We start from the raw sequence: 20881 nt of genomic DNA, 5'->3' as shown, positions 1-20881 counted from the left end.
TCTTGTTTCGACCTACATCCTGAAATTAGCATTTGGACAAAACACAGCTATTAGCCAAAAATTAGCTCTGGACAAAATACAACTATTAACAAAAAAGTAGCTTTTATACATTTGTACAACTCAAAAATTTAACCAAAAATAACATTATTGAACACAACTTTAACCAGATATAACTTCAATATAATATAGAACTAAATCATAACTTGTAATCAAAATAACACACTTGTTTCACCCAAATAACACACTTGTTTCACCCAAATAACATAAAAATAACATTATTGAACATAACATATAGACTTCAATATATCCTAAAACTAAATCATAACTATTAATCAACAATTATATTTCACACACTTGTTTCACTCAGAAAATCACTAATAAACAATCTAAATAACACAGAAATAGTATCTTTAAACTCAACTATTATATTATATTTTACACATAACTAAATCACATTTATAATAATAAGATGGTCAAAATAGAAAAGAAAAGAAAATAACTCAGACAATATTAAACCATAACAAAACAACACACAACATAACAAATAACAAGATGGGCATACCTCCATTGCTCTCTTATTCTTGACACTAATAAAGAGAGAGCACACACACAAGAGAGCAAACCCTAATCCATTAGTGTAACCCTAACTAAAGAGGGAAGCCATATCCACTCTCACACAATGCATAATGAAAGAGAACTACACACCACACACTAATGCATAATGAAAGAGAACTACACACCAAAGAGGGAAGCCATATCCACTCTCACACAATGCATAATGAAAGAGAACTACACACCACACACTAATGCATAATGAAACAGAACTACACACCAAAGAGGGAAGCCATATCCACTCTCACACAATGCATAATGAAAGAGAACTACACACCACACACTAATGTGCTATGTTCACACACCAAATAACCCTATCTAATGTCCACACACTGTGGCTAGCTGGACGCGACCATTTATTATCACACACATGCTGGTATCTACCATGCTAGCAAGGAGGGCATGCAAACTATGGCTAGTATGCTAGGATTTTGAGCGCATCTGATAGGTAAGACCTCGGGTATACACATAAGAATGAAAATTTTATAGGTGCAAAAAAAATAAATGGTTGGCCTACAATGTGTAAAAAAATAAATGGTTGGCATACGATGTGCAAATAAGGCTTAAAAACAATATGGCTAGGGGAGGCTGCACTAGCCTAGCCTCCTTTGGCCTTTTTTTTTTGGTAAAGCCATGGCGATCATCCACCATAAGCATCATCATCTCATTACGTAGATATAAATTATATTGGCTATGCCCTCTTCTTTCTTGCTTGCTCTTGCAGCAGTTTGCTGGTGGTGGATTATGCCTATGTTGAGAATCAAAATCAAGAGCTTCAAAAAATGGATATGCCTATGGAGCTTGCAATAGTGGTGAAGGTCATCAAATGAACTGGATCAAGAGGGCAAGTGACCCAAGTTAGGGTCAACTTTCTAGATGATCAAAATCGTCTCATTATGAGAAATGTGAAAGGTCTGAGAAGGTATGCATTGGCTTTGTTTTAGTTTTCTTGCATGGGACAATAACATGGTTTTTTCTAATTGTTTTCAGCCTAAGAAGGTGATATTCTCACTTTTCTCAAGTCAAAGAGGGAGGCTAGGAGGCTTCAATGACTTGTGGAAAATTTGCATAGTTTTTGTGGTATTTATAATTTGTTTTTGGGAGTGAGTTAATTGGCACATGTGAATTGCCATGTTATGCTATGGATGGATATTGAGGTTAGGTTGGGTGAAGATCCACTTTAGACTTTTGTGGTCAGTTACAAGCTGGAATTTGCCTCCCAAGAGATAATGTCTCCATAATTTGAGGCAATGAACAACTGCTAAGAGTTCCAAATCATGGGTGGCATAGTTTGCTTCATATTGCTTCAGCTTGCGGGAAGTATAAGCGACTGGTCTTCCTTCTTGGCCTAAGACACCACCAAGTGCTAGACTACTAGCATCGGTAACCACTTCAAATTCCTTGGAGCAATCAGGAAGCTTTAAGACTGGTGCAGAAGTAATAATGACTTTCAGCTGATCAAAGCTGTTTTGATGGATTGGCAGCCACACTATTTTGCAATCCTTCTTAAGAAGATCTGTCAAGGGTGCAGCTTCCAAGGCATAATCTTTGATAAAAATCCTATACCAACCCGTGATTCCCAAGAATCCACAAACTTCACGAGCTGATTTAGGGGGTGGCCATTCTAGAATATCCTTGACCTTGGCGGGGTCTACTGAGATGCCATCCTTGGAGACGATGAATCCAAGATACTCAATTTGATGAGTAAAGAAGGTACATTTGCTCTTCTTGGCATAGAGTTTGTGTCTGCGTAGCAATTGCAGAACTCTATGCACATGCTCCTCATGCTCTTCCATTGATTTGGAGTAGATTAGGATGTCATCAAAGAAAACAAGCACAAACTCATCCAAGTATGAGCGGAATATATCTTGCATTAGGCGGTTGAAGGTTGCAGGAGCATTGGTTAACCCGAATGACATTACTGTAAACTCATAGTGGCCATAACGGGTATTGAAGGCTGTTTTGGGTATATCTGCTTCCTTGACTTTGATCTGATAGTAACCAGACCTCAAATCTATTTTTGAGAAGACTTTGGCCCCATGAAGCCTATCAAGAAGTTCATCGATGCGAGGGATAGGATACTTATTCTTGACAGTGACTTGATTTAGCCCTCGATAATCTATGCAGAGGCGGAGAGTCCCGTCCTTCTTTTTTTGGAAAAGAACAGGTGCTCCCCACGGAGAGCTACTGGGGCGTACAAATCCTTGTTCAATGAGTTGGGAAAGTTGCTCCTTAAGTTCAATGGCTTCAGGAAGGGACATTTTATAGGGAGTTTTTGAGACGGGTTGAGCTCCAGGGATCACCTCGATTTCATGGTCGACTTCTCGAGGAGGCGGTAACCCTGTAAGCTCGTCAGGGAAGATGTCAGAGAATTCTTGGAGCCAAGAGGGTTCTGTCTCCATACTAGGTTCAATGACTTTGTTGAGTTTGACTAAGAAAACTTGTTGACCCTTACGTGTTCCCTTGAGAAGATGTTTTGCCTTGACTACCCTAGACTTAGGTTTTCCTGTGATTCCCTGAACAGATATTACTTGGCCATGCTCATTTTCAAAAGTGATACTCCCCTGGTTACAATGAATGCTAGCTTTGTTTGCAATTAACCAATCCATCCCAAGGATTCCATCATAAATTCCTAGTGGCAAGACTCTAAAGTGACCATGAGTTTGCTCATTACCCAGCTCAAAATCAAGGTTTCCTATAGAGTGGCGAGATACTACTTCTTTCCCACTGGCTAACTCTACAATCATTTTTCTAGCTATTTTTTGACTCAAGTTTAATTTTTGCAAGCACCTAGGAGAAAGGAATGAATGGGTACTGCCACAATCAATCAAAAGCTGAAATGGCTTACCGTGATGAGTGGCGGGGGCTTGGATTACACCAAATTGTTTATTCGGACCTTGGTGTTCTACCGCCGCATGGACGGTGGCGCGCTCTTCTTCAGCCGTTTCCAAGGTCGGTTCTTCACTTATAACACAGGCAGTTCTAGCAACTGTTCCTCCGCGGCCTCTGCCACGGCCACTGCCTCTTGCACCTTGGTGGGTAGGGGTTCCACGGCCTTGATTTCCTCTGTTACCTTGGGGGAATGATGTTGCCATCTTGGGACAGTTGGCTCTAAAGTGTCCCGGCTCATTGCACTCAAAACACAGAGGGCCTTCTCTGGAAGAAGCAGCATACGAGCGGGGGGCAAAAGAGTTGCCTTGTCACCCTCTATTGTAGTAGGGAAAATTCTGTTGAGGTTTCTTGTAGGGTTGATCTCTAAGGTTTGCCTCAGGGTAAGATCTCTTTTGATTCTTTGGTTTGTTAGCCTTCATTTCTTTCACAAGGGGCTTAGCTCGTATGAGAGCATCCTGTAATGTGCTTGGCCTCATTGCTTCAAGGCGGAAATCTAGGGGTTCATTTAGCCCTTGGCAGAAACGAGCCACTTGCTGGGAAGTAGTCATAGCTGGGGCATACTTCCGAAGGGTAATGAATTTGGAATAGTAGTCCTCAAGAGTTAAGCCGCACTGTCTAAGACTAAAAAACTCATTCATCTTTATGGATTCATGGGATGGAGGAAGATATCTTTCCTTCACTGCCTGCTTGATGTCTTCCCACGTTTGAGAATGCTCGGTGACTTCCTTGTCACGGCACCACTGTTTCCACCAGAGTTTAGCATCTCCAATGAGGCGAAACCGTGCAACCATAGACTGATTTGCTACTCCAGTACCGGCAGCAGCAGAGAAATAATCGTCCATCGCCTCAATCCAGACTTCAGCATCCTTCTCAACCTTTGAACCTTCTCCTTTAAAGGAGGGAGGTTGCATTTGCTTGAGCAGGAGCTTCTTCTCCTGGGTATCAGTGTAAAGCGCATTGGGAGGTGGAGGGTGGTCGTCCTGGCCATCATCGTAAAAACAATTTTTAAGATTACAAGATTCATATTTGCACAACGCTTAATTTTTGGAGAGTAAAACCATTGAAGTTATTTTATTTCCAAATATTTACAAGGACAAGTTTTATTACAAAGTTCTGAGACTATAATCAGTCTTATTTGCTATGAAGGGAAATTCCTAGGCTTGACTATGACATAAGGGTAGAGCGGTCCATATAGGTGAAATATGGGGGTTCCGCTGTAGTTTCTAAGACTCTAAAAACTGATGGTAAGGGTGGTAAACTCTGGATTGGGGTAGGTCCCAACACTGCTACTCTATCAGCAGGTAAGACCTGCATCACTTTGTCATACACCCAACGATCCTGAGGTATGCGAACCCCATCTATAGTCACCGAGGTGTCGGCCCTGGGGGTACCGACGAACCAAAATAAGCGGATCATCTTCAGCTTCTCAATCCAACGAATCCGCTTAAGGTCGGTGGTGAGGTTCCCAATCTGATCTGCTCGGATGATGAAGTATCTCGGCCCACGACTCCAGAAATCTCTACCCCATCCTCTCTGAATACAAGAGAAATGAGGGAGGGATATCTTCTCTAATATCTGCACCATGGTGTCGCGGAACTCAAAATTCGAGGAGTGACTAGCAGTCTCGAAGATGCATTGGAAAACTAGAAATTTGGAGTAGGCATCTTCCTCTTCCTACAATCATTCAAACATCAATTTAACTTATTTGTTTTAGTAGGATATCTTTACTAATTAGCATTACGTTAGGTAAAACATTTATTACAAAACAATCCTTAAACCGCAATTCCTAGGAGCCAAACTTGCTCTGATACCAATTGTAAGGTTCCCCCCTTCCGTAAATAGGGGAAACACTTAAGATAGTCCGCTAAGTCTTATCTTAGAGAAAATTTCCTACTCATCGACACCTTGACCATACAGAGATTCAAGGATACGATTCATAGGTAAGACCCAGTTCTATCTCGCAGGGGGAGCGTGGTCTTCTAAAATCAAATCACCCAAGGGTAATTGATCACATAAATTGGGTAACTACAAGACTTGATTTCTAGAGGCAACGCTTTTTTCCTCATCCATGCAAGGCACAGCCGCTGGCCTAGTCTTCCAGAATAGAGTTGCCCGAGAACCTATTTATCTAGCGTAGGGCTTTCACTTAATCTGTTGGAAAGCTACCCGACTAATCGGGTCCACCTGTCCGTAGGATGGTGCCGTCGGGGCATTCCATCCTCCCACTTTCCACCCTACTCACGCGTCAATTTGTTTTCTAATTAATCCTACCACACTGTTTGACATAAATAAACATGTTTCTTAATTAAGGCCCTTGTCACAAGGTTTGTTAAAACAGCCTTTTTCTATAATACAATCATACCAAAGACAAGATTTATAAAAACAAAGTTTAAACATGAATCAATTTCATACAAGCCAAACCGGCTCTCTTATTCTTTTTCTTTATACCATCGATGATCTAGAATTCGGCCTTCCAGCCTCTACATGCTGGGCAAAACCCTACCGGACCATACACCTCATCGTCGGCCACCGCTGGCGAGGACTCAAGCCGGCCTGTCGCCCTCTCAGGCTCCATCGCTCGATCCTCCCGCCCCTCAGAGGGATGTCTGCGCACTAGGGTGGGCTTATTTACCGCACTAGCCTGGGCCCTCAGAACTAGGCAGCCTCATAATCTCTCGCCTCAATCGGCGATCCTTATTCTCCCAAAGGTATGAGGGATACCTTGGGCCATTCCCGGGCTTTGCTAATGACGCCGCCCGGCTACACAAGCATGGAACGGAGTTAGCGTTGAAGCCAAAAAAAAAATCTTGAATTCCAAAGATAACAACTTCAATGCAATTTTCTAAGTATAGCATTCACAATTCATGAAGATAGCAATTTCAATGCAATTTATCGAAAACAACATCACATAATTCGTAATTTCATATAATTTTTATGTCCTCATTTTAAAAGAAAAAGACACCATTCATTAATACTAATTTAAGGAAAAATCAATTCTTTTGAAAATTAACCAAGCTAACCTGGCCACCGTTTCCTTGAGGGGCTTGAAAAGGGAGGACTGGAGCCGCATTGGGCGCATCTCCCTCCATCTCGTTGTTACGTGCCCCTCTTGAGGCAATATTTTGTCGTCTCCGAGATGAGGCCATCTTAGGCGTCGCCTTGTAGAGCTCGCCGCTGCGATCGAAACGCTTCAGTCGGATCTGAATTCCGAGCTCGTTTGCTCACCGTATGAGCAAAAGAATATGGCGCACGAACCCTCGCTTGAGTAAAAAAACCCTTACTAAAGTCTACGCAAATGGGGGGAGGGAATTGTGAGATGTCCTTAAGGCCAAAGGCAAAAACGTGGAGAGGGCTGGGAGGGGTGGCTGCAAGCCTCTCTGTAAGTCTATTCACACGGGGAGGGGGAGAAGAGTTAAGGACACTGGCCTCTAGCAAGAAGGGGATGGAGGAAAATTGGCTTATCTGAAAAGAGCCAAATGAGGGGGTGTGAGAGGGGTGGCTGCAAGGGCGGCTGTACTTGCAGCAAGTACGCTACACAGGGACGGACAGCGGTACGGACGGCGGCACAACGGGGCATACGCTACACAAAAATGCGTGCCGACTGAGGAGCACCCCGGGGGTTTATATAGCTGAGGGGTGAGGGTACTGGCGCTGCGCAAAGCAAGGACGAAAGGACGGTGTACCTTCAAAGGCTATGGATCAGTGGCCTGCATGGGTCTACGGGAAAGGTACGGTGTCGGTTGTCTGGGAAAGGAGTGGTACGCATGTACCTTATCTGGTCTGGGTGTCCACCACCTAAGGGTGTGCGTGGACCATACAGTGGGCGGCCGTCCTTTGGTTCTTGGGCGGCCATTGTACGGGCGCCCTAGTAAGTGTGTACGGACCAAATTTTGGGGCGGGGTACCCAAATTTGGGGCGCTCGCCTCGATTTGCGTACCGGACCGCCCCGGGGGGCGAAAATTTTTTTTGTCCGGGAGGTTCTCCTGGTCGTAGGGGTTCAGACCGTTCGTCAATCGAACGTGCGGTCGTGCATTTATTAAGGTTTAAAGGTCGCCGTTTTTTAACTAAAATGATTAAAATTAGCGTATAGGCTTGATCCGGTGTCCGTTTTGGATGCTGTAAAATCCTATATTAGGGTAAAATCGCGCGCAGATTCCAAATTTGGGCTCAGAATTTGAAGATTCTAAGTAGAAATGACTCAAATAATAAAATCATTGATATTTATATAAAAACTCATAATTACATGGACATTTCTTTATTAGTGAAGATGGGTACGTTACAACTTTAGGCATCATGCTTACATCCAATGTAAACATTTAGTCAACTTTGTTTCCCTTTGCCACCAAGCAGCACTAGTTATTGAAGTCTTCCACATAACATCCATGAGGGTTAATTCAGACCATGCTCAATCATTTGACCAATAGAAACCAGGTTCTTGGTTATGTTTGGCACATGAAGCACATCATCAGCAAGATACTTCATTGTATCATCCTGCATAGATAAAAACAAAATTTCAACATACACAATAGGATGTGTTGTATCATCACCAATTTCTACATAGCCTAGCTTTTCAAAATCCCTTATTTCTCTAAACCACTCACCATGGTTGGTCATGTGGTTAGAGGCATTAGAATTAACATACCATACATCTCTTGAATTTGTTGGATTTGCAGTTGAGGAACAAATAATATGTTGGTTGCATCACAAATAAATGCTTGCTTGTATCTTTAGTTCATTTACTTTAAGATGCATAATTCCCTTATTTTGTAACTTCCCACTTTTTATGTCATTCTACTTTTTATAGCAGCCCTTTGTTATATGCCCTAGTTTGCGACAAGAATAGCATACTATGTTATTTTCACTTTGGTTTTTTTACCATCCACCTTGACCTCTCTAGCTCACACTACCTCTTAAGTGGCCTCTTCCACATGTTTATGATTGAGAGTCATGTTATTGTTGTCTATGACTCCTATTTCTATACCAACCTATACCTCAACCTCTAGATGAGGATATGCATTTACTCTACGTGTGTTTGAGTGTAGAAGAAATGCTCTTTCATATTGTTGAATGGTGATTTACTCACATGACATTCATCTTCTCACTCATCATAGGGTGTAAGGTCCTAAAAGTAAGGGAAATTTTCTCAAGTCTAGATAAAAATCTGAAACTTCTCATAATCTTTTCCTAGTCCATTCAATGTAACTGACACCCAAGTCATCATCTCATCAATTGGTGCTCTAATAGAACTGACGGCATCAACAAGTCCTTTAACCTTTAATGAATAATTGATACATAGATTTCTCTTTGTGACATTATGTATCTCCTACATCTTTCTAGCCTTGATACCTATGCCATATAGCTTAACCAAGGTATCGCATGCATCTTTAGGTGTTGCTACATTTTGTATATGACCAATCATAAGAGCTTGATATAGAGCCAATACATGACCTTACTTCCCTTCTCATGCCATGCTTTGAAGGTTTGTACCTATTGTGGAGTGAGAATCTCTAACTCCTTCTCCATCACCTATTAATAAACTCCTAATATCCTTTTCCCTTGAGGAAATTTGTCATCCTGAACTTCTTTGCTTGGAAGTTGTTCTTGTCCAACTCCTCACTCACTCCTCACTCCTCACTCACTCCTCACTCACTCCTCACTCACAATGCTAGATAAACTGTTAGCCATACTAATACCTACAATAACTTTCATCAATAATGAAATTGGTCTTTTGTTACCCAAATGACACTTGCAATAATAAATTTTAACTCACAATAATCCTATAATCTCCAATAATTTGTATGATAGATACATACATCCTGTGGTACTGTAAACGGTACTGTAAACCTGTTAAAACCTTTTATATAGTCACTTAATGTGAAAACTAGTCTTATCAACTATGCATGTGGAGATCTCATGGTCCATAATGTGAGCGCGACTATATGAGCTACCACTATAACTATTCCATAACTCTAGTAAACCAAAGTGGTTGCCACACATCCTATAAACCAATAGCAGCATATCAACCATAATCTTACCAACTATGCTAGTGGCATAAGTGCAAAGCTATCATCCTCATGTGTTATCTATATCCACACTAGATGAGCTTGATATCCACACTAGTTGAGCTTGGTATCCCAACATTATTTAAGTTAGACAAGGGTTTATCTTCCTAGGTGTTGCCACATAAAACATTCATGTGGATAAAATCACATGCTGGTTAGGTGGTGTTCATCAAACTACACCTCACTAACTTTAACCCAAAGAGTCTAGTTTAATATGGCTATAATTGGCCATGGAGTATTATTGACATAAGAATGGTGCATGGTCCAATTAAATGCACTTTAGGCCTAGTTACTTGGGATGTGGGAATAATCACAAAGGTTGGGTTTACAAGACTTAAAGCAAAAGGTTGTGATGTGGCTCATAGGAAAGAGGTAGGAAAAAGACAAATCTTGGAAATCAACAAGTAGGTGATTTAAAGGAGAGCCAAAAAGGACAACATTTTTCCATCATTGATATTTGGACCAAAGCAAGTAGGAGATGCAAAGGAGAGGCAAAAAGGATGAGCTATATTTTTCATCCTAGATAATTGCATCAAAGCTTGAAAACGTTGGTTAGAATCCCATCTTGGATACTTGGATTATGAAAGATCCCTTTCCCCTCTGCGCAACGAATTCGGGGGGGTGCTAGTAGCGGAAGTAGCACTTCTTGCAGCGCATGGCAGAGCCTCTCACTTGGGGCCTTGCCCATGGATATCTGGACAAGAGACTAATCCCCCCTCAGTTCTTCCAGCAGACATAGGCGATTCCTCTGAGATATTTTATTCTAACGTAGTCAAGGCCTTCACTAACCAAACTGATCCGACCAAACCCGTAAGTCTCATGGTCAAATCAAGGAAGAGACTTGCACTTGGATCATAGAGTCCAATGATTTTTTCCTCATCAAGAGGCACAGCCATTGATTCTTTTCCATAGAGCAAGGGTTATCCGGGATTTACTTCAACTATCCTAACTTAACAGAATTGAGTCTCATTTTAGGGATCCATCAGTCCAGCCTATCATCCAATCCCATGGGTTAGCCAACTGCCTGGTGATAGGATCCATTTAGAAATTTGGTTATGTTTTGCCCCGGGTACCAGGGAAAAGAGTTCCCAGGCCCCCTAGCCAGCACTTCCAGCAAACTTCAAGATAGTCACACCACTTACACACCCAATATGACATTGCATGTTTCACAGATTCAGCTGTCTTTAAAAAAAATCTTCTAATGAAACCATAGTATCACTAATCATAATCCTCCAAAATATCTAGCTTGAATTCTAATTTCCAATCATTCCTTCATTGGTGTACCTATGGCATCATTGGCAACCAGAACGCTCACCACCTGTTCAATCAGGGGCCTTTTCATTAGTTCCTAGCTCATAGTACCCGGAAATATAATCACATAAGAAAAATCCAGATGGACTCTCCGTTGAAGATCAGCAAGATCAACCAATATATCTATATAAAAGAGTCATGGACTCATCCATTGAGGACCAACAAGGCCAATCAACCAGATCCATACCCGAGTTTAGAAAATAACTCTAACTCCTTATTCCATTTTCTTTCTCGACGCATGCATGGGTATCTTCTGCGACCCAGAGCCCAAGCAACGTATGGTCAGCACGCTCTAGGCTCCTTCTTCGCAAGTCACCTAGCACTTCACTCATAGGCTGCTTCCTTGGTCCCTCATCCACCGTACAGGAAGCTCACCATTTAAATCAAACCGAGGCTGGTCAAGACCTCGACCGACCTTTGCTTTGCTATGCGAGACATCCTCCATTGACTCTCCGTCAGCTGTTGCAACTTTATCACTTAGGTCTCCACGACCTCATTCACAAGATGGTCAAAATGCTTCCCGAGCATTCTTGACATAAAACAGTAGGTTTCATAAATATAGTTTCTAACAAAATCTCAATTTTCCACATTGTTCCACATCATTTCTCATTATTTTACATTCCTCTACATCAATTCACATTGCTGATTCCACATCCGGTCATATGTTTCCCATCGTCCTTCATCCATTCTCATCCAATCACATCATATTACATCTCATCACAGCTATCCACATCAATCCTCATCACATCACAGCTATCCACATCAATCCTCATCACATCACATCACAACATATCCACATCACATCTCATCCATTCATATCACATCACATCCATCTACATTCATTCAGATCCACATCACATCACATTCACATCTATTTACATCACTTCACATCCATTCACATCTACCCAAGTCCACATCACATCACATCTCATCTATCCACATCATACCTCATCCATTCATATCTAACCAGCTCCACATCTCATCTATCCACATCATATCTCATCCATTCATATCTAACCAGATCCACATCACATCACCTCCCATCTATTCACATCATATTTTATCCATTCATATCTAACCAAATCCACATCACATCACATGTCATCTATCCACATCATATCTCATCCATTCATATCTAGCCAGATCCACATCACATCACATCTCATCTATCCACATCATATCTCATCCATTCATATCTAACCAAATCCACATCACATCACATCCCATCTATTCACATCATATTTCATCCATTCATATCTAACCAAATCCACATCACATCACATCTCATCTATCCACATCATATCTCATCCATTCATATCTAACTAGATCCACATCACATCACATCCCATCTATTCACATCAAATTTCATCCATTCATATCTAACCAGATCCACATCTCACATCACATCCATTCACATCTCATTACATCACATTCACATCTCACCACATCCACTCACATCTCATCACATTCACATCTCACCACATCCACTCACATCTCATCACATCCATTCACATCCATCACACCCATTCACATCCCACATTCATTCACATCTCATGACATCCATCCTCATCTTATCACATCTCATTCACATCCATCCACATCACATCACATTCATTCCATCCACATTACATCACATCCACATCTATCCATATCACACCACATTCATTCACATCTTATCACATTCATTCACATCCATTCATTCATTCACATGCACATCTATCACATCACATCTCATTCTTATCCATTTTCATCACATCACATCGTTTCACATCTCATCACATTCACATCCACATCCATTTACATCTTATCCACATCTCCTGACATTTACATCCACATCCATTTACATCCCATCACTTTCACATCGACATCTATTTACATCCACTTTTAGTATCATTTTCTACTTTCGATACCGATATGACTTTTCTAAGTTTTTGCCAATTACTTGGCCTATTTAAAGGTACTTTTTCTAGTTCCCATTGAATCTATGTATCAGAGTGTTGTTGAAGGTTTAAAAAGGGAAAATAAACCTTATCAGAATTGATTAGTAAAAACTCAGAAAGAGCATTTACATATTGTATTTTCATTCCTTAAGCTTCATTAATGAGAACTAAATCTAAACTTCCATTTACTCATTCGATCCTCCACCCTCCCACCAGGGATTCCAAATTCTCTTTTCTGAATAAGAATTATCCAAATTTTCTCAATGGATATTTTCATATTCTTTCTCAAAGTTCTCAAGTAAAATATATCCAATATTCTTCTTTTTGAGTAAAAGATTCATGGGATTTACAAAAATCAATTCTATCCATATTTCCCAATAAAATTAATAATGCTCAAAATTCCACTTCTGATAAATAATCCTAATTTGAATTATGCCAAAAATTCCTCTTTTACCATTTAATTACTTGGATCTCAAAAATTCCTCTTTTTGTATAAAATTAAATTTACCAAAAATTTCTCTTTTACCATAATCAATTAATTTTGCATAATTATAAAAAAATATTTCCCATGAATATGATGAAAATCATTCTTTTTGCATAGGATGTCCAATTCTAGAATATGGTAGGAAGTCCTCTTTTAGCATTATGCATAAAAATAAGATATGTATTATTTTCTGAAAATTTTGCCATAGCTTTGCTTGCTATTACTCATAATTCTCAATTTTTTTCTAAAAGAATAAAAGCTTGTAATGAAAATATGATAGCAGTTCCTCTTTTATGCTTAAAATCAAACTATAAATTTAAATCATAATTTCAACCATAAAATTAAACATAACTATGATTATCCCACTAGATTGAGCTAATTTTAACATTCCTCTTTTTTCAATTTGTTAGGATAATCCATTTCTCATTTAGAATGAATTAGAATAGTTTTTAACTTCTAATAAATAATATAAAAGAATTTATCATTATTTTAATAGCATAAAATCATGAAAATATCATTTTCTTAATTTCTAGCTTATCAAACCTAGAGTTTAGCTTTGAATTAAGAGACTATCATTGAGAAGAATCCTTTTTCAAGGGATTTAGCCATAAAGATGGCTATTCTTTTAGAGAGAGAGAGATTTACTTAAAGAAAGCATTACAAATAAGCATAATGATTAACTTTCTCTTAATTAAACATTAAGACTTTAAGGGAAAGCTTGATTTGAATTAAAACAATGATTTAGAAATCTTCTCAAGCTTGAGAGGGGTTGAGAAGAAGAAAGTTATTGAGAAAATTAGAAAAAACCATAAAATTTGATTTAACCTCCAAGTTTGGCTTGATTCTCTAATTGCAGTGAATCCCCCGACCAATAAATTGGTCCACCAAGAGGAGAAGACCAACTCCAAGATTTGTTGTAGAGAGAGAGAGCTCCAAGCTCCCAAGAGAGAGAAAAATTTAAGGGATAATAGAAAATATAATTATTTTTAGTTTGGCTCCCTTGTTGATTTGGTTTCATCCAGGAGAGATGAGAGATAAAAATATCACAATTTTTTTGAATTAAAAACCCTTCCACACATGTGAAATATGTGCCTATCTCAAGAGTCCCCCTTTCCTTACCGAGGTGTAAAAATTGTATCATTATTCTAAAATATCTCATTTTTTTAGTAATATCTCATAATTTTTGACTAATAAACCTTTTACTTAGTCAACTCTTCATCTTATGTGAGCATTTACTCATTTTTGGGTATTTTCTTTTATTCTCTTGGATTTATCTCATCCCTACACTTTGATTAATCTAGTTGGCCCATTAGAACCTTAATTAGACCATAATCTAAAAAATTATGAAAATGTAGACCCTTAGGCTAAGGTCCCTTATACCATTTTCAATTAATTCCTAATGCACATTGGAAAGTTCATTTTGAACTTCTGTTTTAAGGTGATCCATTTTAGACACTAGGAGGGTTTATATATCCAAAGATATCTCAATTTTGGATTATCTCTCTCTCTAGGCCAAAACAGGGTAAAACAAGATCTTTCCTTTATTTTAGAGAGGGAAATAATTACAAGAACAGAAGGGGAGGTTCTTACACCTTTACACCTCAAAAGCTAGAGGGAGGAATCTTACATCCTACCCCACTTAAAAAATGTGAGATATCCTCATCTCGCATAGGTGGAGTATAATCTCTTTCATCTTCTTCCTCTTCAATCACTTCCAGCGTTAGTCCCTTGGAAGTGGACGGTCAATTTGGGAACATCTCTCTTTGACTTTCCCTGTTCTAAGGCAGAGGTCTTGCATTACTTTGGATTGAAACTGAGGGTTGGTTAGAGAGTCTACCTCTGAGATTTCCCAAATTTTGACGGAAAGGAACCATTTACATCACTTCACATCCATTCACATCTACCCAAGTCCACATCACATCACATCACATCTCATCTATCCACATCATATCTCATCCATTCATATCTAACCAGATCCACATCACATCACATCTCATCTATCCACATCATATCTCATCCATTCATATCTAACTAGATCCACATCACATCACATCCACATCATATCTCATCCATTCATATCTAACTAGATCCACATCACATCACATCCCATCTATTCACATCATATTTCATCCATTCATATCTAACCAGATCCACATCACATCACATCTCCATCACATTCACATCTCACCACATCCACTCACATCTCATCACATCCATCCTCATCTTATCACATCTCGTTCACATCCATCCACATCACATCACATTCATTCCATCCACATTACATCACATCCACATCTATCCATATCACACCACATTCATTCACAACTTATCACATTCATCCACATCCATTCATTCATTCACATGCACATCTATCACATCACATCTCATTCTCATCCATTTTCATCACATCACATCCTTTCACATCTCATCACATCTCATCACATTCACATCCACATCCATTTACATCTCATCCACATCTCCTGACATTCGCATCCACATCCATTTACATCCCATCACTTTCACATCTCATCCACATCTCCTGACATTCGCATCCACATCTCCTGACATTCGCATCCACATCCATTTACATCCCATCACTTTCACATCGACATCTATTTACATCCACTTTTAGTACCGTTTTCTACTTTCGATACTACCGATATAACTTTTCTAAGTCAGCCAATTACTTGGCCTATTTAAAGATACTTTTTCTCGATCCCATTGATTAGTAAAAACTCAAAAAGAGCTTTTACATATTGTATTTTCATTCCTTAAGCTTCATTAATGAGAACTAAATCTAAACTTCCATTTACTCATTTGATCCTCCACTCTCCCAGGGATTCTAGATTCTCTTTTCTGAATAAGAATTATCCAAGTTTTCTCGATGGATATTTTCATATTCTTCACTGCTATTACTCATAATTCTCAATTTTTTTCTAAAAGAATAAAAGCTTGTAATGAAAATATGATAGTAGTTCCTCTTTTATGCTTAAAATCAAACTATGAATTTAAATCATAATTTCAACCATAAAATTAAACATAACTATGATTATCCCACTAGATTGAGCTAATTTCAACATTCCTCTTTTTTCAATTTGTTAGGATAATCCATTTCTCATTTAGAATGAATTAGAGTAGTTTTTAACTACTCATAAATAATCTAAAAGAATTTATCATTATTTTAATAGCACAAAATCATGAAAATATCATTTTCTTAATCTCTAGCTTATAAAGCGTAGAGTTTAGCTTTGAATTAAGAGACTATCATTGAGAAGCATCCTTTTTCAAGGGATTTAGCCATAAAGATGGCTATTCTTTTAGAGAGAGAGATTTACTTAAAGAAAGCATTACAAATAAGCATAATGATTAACTTTCTCTTAATTAAATATTAAGACTTTAAGGGACAGCTTGATTTGAATTAGAACAATGATTTAGAAGTCTTCTCAAGCTTGAGAGGGGTCGAGAAGAAGAAAGTTATTGAAAAAATTAGAAAAAACCATAAAATTTGATTTTACCTCCAAGTTTGGCTTGATTCTCTAATTGTAGTGAAGCCCCCGACCAATAAATTGGTCCACCAAGAGTAGAAGACCAACTCCAAGATTTGTTGTAGAGAGAGAGATCTCCAAGCTCCCAAGAGAGAGAAAAATTTAAGGGATAATAGAAAATATGATTATTTTAATATAATACTGGCATGGTATAGCTCCAATATTTTATTACAAATGACTGAGGGTCTATTTATAGGTGAGGGAGGTCACTAACCAACTCCAACTGGGTTCTATAATTTTCCAGGTTTAGTTTGACTCAATTTGGACAAGATTTGGACCAGTTTGGCTCCCTTTTTGATTTGGTTTGATCCAGGAGAGAGGAGATAAAAATATCACAATTTTTTTGAATTAAAAACCCTTCCACACATGTGAAAGAGGTGCCTACCTCAAGAGTCCCCCTTTCCTTACCAAGGTGTCAAAAATGCATCATTATTCTAAAATATCTCATTTTTAAAGTAATATCTCATAATTTTTAACTAATAAATCTCATAATTTTTAAGTAATATCTCATAATTTTTAACTAATAAATCTTATACTCAGTCAACTCTTCATCTTATGTGAGAATTTACTCATTTTTGGGTATTTTCTTTTATTATCTTAGATTTATCTCATCCCAACACTTGAATTAATCCAGTTGGTCCATTAGAACCTTAATTGGACCATAATCCAAATTTTTTTGAAAATGTAGATCCTTAGGCTAAGGTCCCTTATACCATTTTCAATTAATTCCTAATGCACATTGGAAAGTTAATTTTAAACTTTTGTTTCAGGGGAATCCATTGTAGACACTAGGAGGATTTTTATATCCAAAGATATCTCAATTTTGGATTATCTCTCTCTAGGCCAAAACAGGGTAAAACAAGATCTTTCTTTTATTTCAGAGAGGGGAATAATTACAATAACAGAAGGGGAGGTTCTTACACCTTTACACCTCAAAAGCTAGAGGGAGGAATCTTACATATTAAATCTTGAAAGGGTTAATTAGAGTCTTGGCCACAATTCCACAAGTTATAATAATTGATCTTGAAAGGGTTAAATAGAGTCTTGGCCACAATTCCACAAGTTATAATAATTGATGTGTGAGAACAGTGTCATAAAGCGGTGCATGTGGAAACAATGTAGCTTTGTTGGCCTTTGTTATGTGGTAGTTAGCAAGCTTTACCACATGAGTTTTTCCCACCTTCCCATGACCTCGTACTCCACCATCTAGTTAGCCTTGGGCTAGTTAGAAGCTCTTGGATGAAGCTACATAAAATAATAATATGGAAAAAAACCACTTGCTACATAGGTGGCATTTGTTAAATTATTTCACCCCAAAGAGGTCTTGAAAATGGATATAAGAGGCCTTTGGTGCATGTAAGGCTTCTTCTCATCTTGTTCTCTAGAAATTACAGCAAGTATCTATCTCTGTTTATTTTAACTGCCATATGTGCTCATAAAGTCCCACATAATTGTAATCCTTGCATTGACCAAATGTGAAAGTGTGTAAGGTTCCCCCCTCCCACAAATAGGGGAAACACTTAAGATAGTCCGCTAAGTCTTATCTTAGAGAAAATTTCCTACTCATCGATACCTTGACCATACAGAGATTCAAGGATACGATTCATAGGTAAGACCTAGTTCTATCCCGCAGGGAGAGCGTGGTCTTCTAAAATCAAATCACCCATAGGGTAATTGATCACATAAATTAGGCAACTACAAGACTTGATTTCTAGAGGCAACACTTTTTTCCTCATCCATGCAAGGCACAGCCGCTGGCCTAGTCTTCTAGAATAGAGTTGCCCGAGAACCTATTTATCTAACGTAGGGCTTTCACTTAATATGTTGGAAAGCTACTCGACTAATCGGGTCCACCCGTCCGTAGGATGGTGCCATCGGGGCATTCCATCCTCCCACTTTCCACCCTACTCACGCGTCAATTTGTTTTCTAATTAATCCTACCACACTGTTTGACATAAACAAATATGTTCCTTAATTAAGACCCTTTTCACAAGGTTTATTAAAACAGCCTTTTTCTATAATACAATCATACCAAAGACAAGATTTATAAAAACAAAGTTAAACATGAATCAATTTCATACAAGCCAAAGTGGCTCTCTTATTCTTTTCCTTTATACCGCCGATGATCTAGAATTCGGCCTTCCAGCCTCTACATGCTGGGCAAAACCCTACGGGACCATACACCTCATCGTCGGCCGCCGCTGGCGAGGACTCAAGCCGGCCTGTCGCCCTCTCAGGCTCCATCGCTCGATCCTCCCGCCCCTCAGAGGGATGTCTGCGCACTAGGGTGGGCTAATTCACCGCACTAGCCTGGGTCCTCAGAACTAGGCAGCATCACAATCACTCGCCTCAATCGGCGAACCTCATTCTCCCAATGTTATGAGGGATACCATGGGCCAACTCCGGGCCTTACTAACGTCTCCGCCGTCCGGCTATACAAGCACAAGAACGGGGCAGCGTCAAGGCAAGGAGAGTTGTATCTGTACCTTAATTTTACCAAGATAACAATCCATTTACTCACTAAACCATAGGACTACAATCCATGTTACTTTCTTAAGAAAACAATCCTTTTCTCACATAGATTTTAGCATTTCAACTTGAGATTGCGATAAGACATTCTTTATTAAGGCATATGCTGTTGTTTAAAAGAATACAAACTTTAAATGGTAAATCAATCAAATAGATCACTGTAACAATCAATAGAGAAGCCGGGGCCATACCTCAACCCCTAAGAATGATATATAATTGAAAAATAAAATATGTGTATACCTTATAGAAATTTGTCGTTTATCGTTGCCTTTGCTTGTTAACAAGAGCTTTAGAACTTGACATATGAGAATAGAGTCTTCTAATACCTTGTCTTATGATTGAAATCATCCAATCATCTCCAAGCTTTATCTTTTCTTACTCATACTGTGACTCTTCTCTCTTTCTAAGATCTATGGCAAAATAGCCTTCTCTTACAGGGCTATGGCATACTATTCTTTCTCTAAAAGAAAAGCTATGGAGTTTTGGTCTCTTCCTCCGAAAGACTATAGCAATCTAAGCCTCTTTTCTGAGAGATTAGATAAGAATGAAGGGATATATGCATCTCAAACTCTAGGATTACCTTGAGGCTACTTGCTGCCTTCTCACAGTTTTCTCTATGTAGAGACCCTGACAGAAACAGCAAACTGTTTCGGCCATAACTCTCTGATAAAAACTCAGAATATGGTCATGTAACCAGTCAAAAGAACGGGAAGGCATCTGGTCTACAAGCCAGCGTAGGTAAAATAGGCAAAAACGTCTATATATAGCTGCAAACGCACCATCTTTAGAAATGCATTGTTTTTTCACATTTTTAGTATGCATGGACTCTAAATGTGTAAAAGTACTCTAAATATGACCTCTTATCACCTAAAATCGAAATTCTATTTTTGGGGATACTTATCTCTTAATAGAACTATTCTTATGTTCTTATTTCTTTTAAGATTTTTGGAGCTAATATTTTTTTTCTAACACTTTTCTAATGTTTCTAGCCTTATTGTCTCACTCTTTCTAATTACACTCTCTTTTCTTATTGAAATCTATATTAAAAGAGACACATACATACATGGCTTGGGAGGGACCTTACAAAGTGAATGGATATCCCCGTTTTCTCTTTGTAAAGCCACCATCATCAAAATTGAATGCATAATAGCCTTTCAATCCCCACTCAAATCAAGAGGTAAACAAAGAGATGGAAAAAACGAGGGCAAAAACAATTCAAATGCATTGATTCTCCCTATCTCAATTCCACTTGTAGTGTTCTCATAAGAGTGGCTTCTAATAAATATATGGACTAAAGTGAACTCCTTGTAGATTGCCCAATAAAAGATAAAGTTGGCTTACCAACCAACACCAAGATCTCATCTAGGAAAATGGCATCACCACTCTCCATGATGTGTTGGACCACTTACATGAAACCTTTATCTAGTTTCTGCATAAATTATCTATTTCTTCCTTCTCCTTGGAATTTGATACAAAGAAAGAAAGATACAATACTCATCAGCATAC

The 20881-nt window shown here is 38.7% G+C and overlaps 1 pseudogene; it reads left to right on the top strand.

The window, feature by feature from the left end:
• Positions 1-1394: 1394 nt before the first annotated feature.
• On the top strand, positions 1395-1664 carry LOC147605936 (small ribosomal subunit protein eS28-like; annotated as a pseudogene).
• The last annotated feature ends 19217 nt before the right edge of the window (positions 1665-20881 follow it).

This window comes from Cibotium barometz, chromosome 58, assembly GCF_041138505.1.
Source record: "Cibotium barometz isolate CiBa-2024 chromosome 58, ASM4113850v1, whole genome shotgun sequence".
Lineage (NCBI taxonomy): Eukaryota > Viridiplantae > Streptophyta > Polypodiopsida > Cyatheales > Cibotiaceae > Cibotium > Cibotium barometz.
This window is presented reverse-complemented; position numbering and strand designations above follow the sequence as displayed.